General features: G+C 30.2%; 1 protein-coding gene across 2 annotated transcripts in view; it reads right to left on the reverse strand.

Annotated features, from left to right (window-relative positions):
• The window catches only part of LOC140445512 (uncharacterized), a 353,366-nt gene extending 347,507 nt beyond the window's left edge, over window positions 1–5,859 (reverse strand). For both annotated transcript variants that reach the window (XM_072537579.1, XM_072537580.1), the window contains exon 1: window positions 5,632–5,859. The gene's annotated coding sequence lies outside the window, so the exon portion shown is untranslated. The remainder of the gene's footprint in view (window positions 1–5,631) is intronic.
• Window positions 5,860–6,000: the final 141 nt, after the last annotated feature.

Below are 6,000 nucleotides of genomic sequence, written 5' to 3' on the forward strand. Positions count from 1 at the left end.
TGGGGTAATTGCCTTAACTCAGAAATATGCAGCTGATTTGTAAAATGCGATTATCTCGAAAACTATTGAGTTTAAAAGTTATTAACAGGTATACCTTTTTTTTGTTGTTTTGTTTGAAATAATGTATCTTTAATATTTTGTATCACAAATACAGTTCACTCAAAGAGCAAAAAAGTTAAGTACAAATTTATGCCACATATGTGGCATATGTGGCGCCCTCTATCCGCTACATCAAAGTGTGCATCAAATTATAATTTCTCATATTTAAAAGTACCCAGTTGTAAATTTTTATGCATAAATATTTACAAACATGAAAGTTATAGCCAAAAATAAAATTTTTAATTTGCACTTTAACACCCTGTATCTTTCTTAATATCAACATTAAAGCAATTTAGCTTAAATCGTAATATTTTAAAGTGTAGAATCTACTGTTTCTTTTTGTACAATTACTTAAGGACCACCCTGTATATACCGAAAAAGCGATAAACGCTTGTAATCAACGCTGATCAGATAGATCAGATAGTTGCCAGTAACGAATTTACAACCAATTCTTTTGTTTCGGATAAGAATATTTATAACCTAAATTTTATTTTGTGCGTAACTACATGTTCTGTAATAATTTTAACATAATTTTATTTAAGTGTTTATGTATATGTGTTTTAAAGTATTTTAAATATGTGTTTGTTAAAGAACGTTTTTTGAAAAACAATTTTGGATAGTTTTCGCCATCACTTGTAGGGGTCAAATGAGTTGCTCATTTCATTTGATAATCATCACGACAACTAACTTCAAGTAATTAACTTGGGAAAGGATCACTACAGGAGTAATGCAACCAATTTGTGTGCATACTTTTATTATTCACTCGCATTATCCTTTTCCATATATATATATATATATATATATATATATATATATATATATACACTCATGGACAAAAATATCGAATATTTTGGAATTTTTTTTTTTTTTTTTTTGAAAATAAATTCTGGTCAATCAAGTCGTTTATTATGGAAAAGAGTATATTTTAACAATGTTTAATGAACAATTTTAAATTTTTATGAGGAGAAAATTGCGAAAAAACAATAATGCTTAATGCTAGGTAAATACGATTTTTTTACTCTAAACTTAAATGCTAAATTAAATTGCTTAAACAAGTCTTCTTAATTGAAACAAGTGCATGTTCAGTAACGAGTATTTCCCCCCTCTAGCTTTTATTACTGCTTGCATCCTTCTAGGCATGCTTGCAAGTAAATTTTGGACATACCCTTGGTAAATAGCATTCAATTCATCCTGTGCAGCAAGCCGAAGCTGCTCTATCGTATTTGGAACGGGATTTCTTTGTCGTATACGACGTTTTAGCTGATCCCACATGTGCTCTATTGGATTTAAATCCGGACTAAATGGTGGCCAGTCCAATCTTTGAATTTGGATATCATCAAGATATTTACTTACTATGGCAGCAGCATGTGGTCGAGCATTATCGTGCATTAACATGAATCTGTCATATCCAATGTAACCAACATATGGCAAAACATGATCTTGCAGAACATTTTGAACGTAAGTCTCACCAGTCATTCGTCCAATCACTTCCACAAATGCGGGCCGTCCCTCCCAACTAATACCTCCCTAAAGCATTATGCCACCACCTCCAAACCTAACGGTCTGAGTAAGATTGCAGGTGGCGAATCGTTCCCCAACTCTTCTGTAGACGTGGTTTCGACCATCTGGCTTATATAATAGGATTCTGGTCTCATCAGTGAAAAGAACATTTTTCCAGTTGTGGATATTCCAATGAATATGTCTTCTTGCAAATTCTAAACGACGAGCTTTATGATTTTGGAAAAGACGTGGAACTTTTGCAGGACGTCTAGGCTTTAAGTCTGCTTCTTTTAATCTTCGTCTAACTGTTTTTGAGCTCACATTAACTCGACATTTAGTAGCTCATTTCTGAGGTTCATCGATGTCAATGAGCGATTTCTTATAGAATTAAGAACCAAAAAATGGTCATCAATTGCAGTTGTGCACATTGGACGTCCTTGACCAGACCTTCGTACAAAATTGCCTGTCTCATAATACCTTTTTAAAATATTTGAAACTGTAGATTGACTTCTCCTGAGACGCCGTGCGATATTTTTTTGTGTATATCCTTCCTCGTACAAAATTATAATCTGTGCTGCTTGGGCTTCATCGCAGTGTCGAATTGGTGGCATATTTGTTTTAAATTTACTTGAATCAAAACAATATTTAATAAAACTTAATAGATTAAACTAAAAATAACCGAATTACTATGATTTTTTACTTTTTTTCCTTTACGTGAAGGTTTTTTATAATAAAATGCACGAATGACACTATATGCTGAATAAACGTCAAAATAAACGTCAAAATATTTCAAACTAATTGAGTATATTAGCCTACTATATGAGTAAAATCAGTAATCTGATTTTATTTTGAAATAATAGTGACTACACAAAAATAATTGAAAAATTCCAAAATATTCGATATTTTTGTCCATGAGTTTATATATATATATATATATATATATATATATATATATATATATATATATATATATATACATATATATATATATATATATATATATACATATATATATATATATATATACATATATATATATATATATATATACATATATGTATATATATATATATATATATATATATATATATATATATATATTGTTTGAGTTTAGTTCTTGAACCTTAATATACCAAATCAAAAATTTTTTTTATGAACCTAAGCCCAAGAAAATCCACTAAAAATATATATATATATATATATATATATATATATATATATATATATATATATATATATATATATATATATATATATATATATATATATATATGAATGAATTTGAATTTATTTGTGCTTATTTTATGGATTTCAATGTATTGATGAACCAACTTTAAAAAATATTTTACTACACGATGGTTTGTCGTGTAGAGCCGTAGACAGGCTCTTGGTGGAATGAAACACTTCTAAATCAATAAGTTATTAACAAAAGGAAGTAAGTTAATAGTTATGCAAATGGCGGTAGGTGTTAATTTTAATGATAATGTAAGTCATATTATTTATAATGGTACGTGGGTATATAAATTAATTAATGAAAAGTCAAAAGTGCCGCATAAATTTTATAGGTTAAGTTTAATTTAAAAAGAATGTTGATTAATTTTCCACTGTAATTACAAAAACTCTAATATAATCTTTTAACGATACGAAATATTTTAATTATTTGACAATTATGTCTGACCTTGCAGTTTTGGTTAAGTTCGAACTTGGAATACTCACATTAACAATATTACTGACAAGATTACAATCTGCACAAGATTCTAGTTGTGCAGATAATTGCAGAAATGTAGGTCAAACCTGGTTGCTGTGCAAAGCACTGTGGTGAAAAAAAAAACGACAGTGCCGACCTATATAACCGATCTTAGTACTATACAGAATACAAGGACAAGCGCTCCTGGATATCACGGGAGCACTGAAAGGTATAGCAAAGGTCTTACTAAAGATATCACTGGTGCTTCCCTGCTGAAGTCACGTATTTCGAGGATAGTCTTTTTGACCATCCCAAGACTTAAACCAAACCACACATAGATAACAAAATTGCTGGTGAATAATTATGAATGAATGTAAGACTGGAAATAGCTAGGTCTCCAGACATGAAGAAGACCAGGTCTTCGCAATTCTATTTCAGATGATACTTACATTGTGATACAATGGACCCGCCCTATGAGATGTAATGGTTTGTTGTTACAAATTCATAAGTTATAGACTTCAGAATTTTCAATACAACTTGGCAATACATAGATAATTTTGCTGAATTAATGTGTTTTTCACGCACCACTGAACAGAAAAATATTTTGCTAGCAATTTTGCTATAAATATTGTAGGATTATTTCCAATTATTATAGTCTGGTGTTAGGACCAGTATCCACTATTCCTACTCTACTTTATATTTTTGGCCCAAAAGTATAATACGCGAGGGCGCATATTAAAATTTCTTATGTTTGCATGAAAGCAGAGCTGATAATGATATATTCGACGTCAATAAGAAGCACATTTATGGATAAATCGTTAATTTCAAATAAAAAATTGTCACTCTACCAAGATGCAACATTTTACAATATGAAATCCCTAATGACAAAAAATAAATAAAAAATAAATGTCCATTTTCCCATCGGAAGTAGTGAACGACTTTTTTTGCATAAAAAAGTCTGTGGATTTAGAATACTAGCAAAGAATATAGACGCTCGTCTATAGACGCTAAGCGTCTATATTCTTTGATACTAGTGGAACAGTATATTAAAAACTTGTAGTGTCACATGTTCTTGAAAGTGCATTTACCACATTCGCAATTAGACTTTAGTTACAGAAAATTCGGGAGACTCGAATGAAGGGCATGAGAAAAAGTTTCACTAATACATATTATTATGTGGAATTCATGGAAACGCACTAACAAGGCCGTTGAAATGTAGAGATGACGAATAACTACATTTGGCGTCTATCTAAGTACTTAGGGAAACCACCAACCAGTACATTATATGAGGCAAAATGTGTCAAAAGTTTATGTTTAGGGGGTATTCAGTCACGTTTATATGTTTATTTGTTATTTATGTGAGAATCATTTTTATACTAGAAACAGAAAGTTTTGAAATTCCTTTATTTGCTTATTTGCTAGAAAATTATAGAAGAAGTTTATTCAATTTTCATTTCCATTAGTGCTTTTAATATGGTTCCAAATTAATATCTGTAAAGGTAAAGAGGTAAAAAGCTTTATATTTTTTAAACATTTTAAAAGCAATCACAAAAAACTTCAATAAACCAAAAAAATATATAAGTATATTTGCGTTATCCCGTTATCTATCCATGGTTCCTACAAATTCAACTTGATTATGTATCTGAGCTTTGTTGTCAACTTTTTTAAATAAAAAATAATAATTCTTTAATAGAAAACATATTCAATATATATTTGCGTTATCCCGTTATCTATCCATTGCCCATTGTACCAAAGAATATAGACGCTAAGCGTCTATATTCTTTGATTGTACCTACAAATTCAACTTGATTATGTATCTGAACTTTGTTGTCAACTTTTTAAAATAAAAAATAATAATTCTTTAATAGAAAACATATTCAATATAGTTTTCAAACATTCCTATAAAAAGATTTTCGCGAACAGAATCTTTTGAAGACCAAAAGAAGAGATCTACATTGCACTGTTTACCTGTCAGTTTATTGTGATCTCTCTATTCGGCAGCGAAATGATCAGTGAAAAGAATACTTTTTCTCGGCGATTTTTATTTAAACCACTCTGCTATTTTAGTATCTCAAAGACACAAAAATTGAAAAGAGTAAAATAAGTACATGCTTTTCAAATGAACAGCGACAGCAGAGTATTTTTAGAAATCTCAGCTTCCCAACCGAATCTGAAACATTGAAAGTTCACTTACTTTTATACGCGTATTCTTTTCAGTTTCTAGTGTAAAACATCCTCATCTTAAGAAATAATAAACACTTTGAGTACCTAGTCAAACAAGCAAATATTTACCTTCCGACGATAAAAAATCTAAGTGGAAAAATAAACAAAAGTAAGGAGCTCACCTTATAAAGTTGTAGGCGAATTTTGACTTAAATAACAGCTTTGGGCACTATATAATCACAAACAAACACATTATAGGAACCGTTCCGCGAGATTCTTTGTATTTTCGGACGGGTTTTGACACAATATCTGAGATGACAGACAGCTTTTTCGATTTTTTCACGTTCTTTTTTAACACCGACACCCTGTTTAGACGAAGGCTGTTAAATGTTGAATGCAGCCTGAATTGGATTTTAAAGACAGAGATAGAGATATGTTGTTTTTAACGCCATCTGATTAATTTAATTTTGGAGTAGCTGGTGCCATCTACAAGGATTATTAAAAACAATTCAGAATATACAGTAGTTACCTTTTGTATATTTTGTTCAATG

Source organism: Diabrotica undecimpunctata, chromosome 7, assembly GCF_040954645.1.
Source record: "Diabrotica undecimpunctata isolate CICGRU chromosome 7, icDiaUnde3, whole genome shotgun sequence".
Lineage (NCBI taxonomy): Eukaryota > Metazoa > Arthropoda > Insecta > Coleoptera > Chrysomelidae > Diabrotica > Diabrotica undecimpunctata.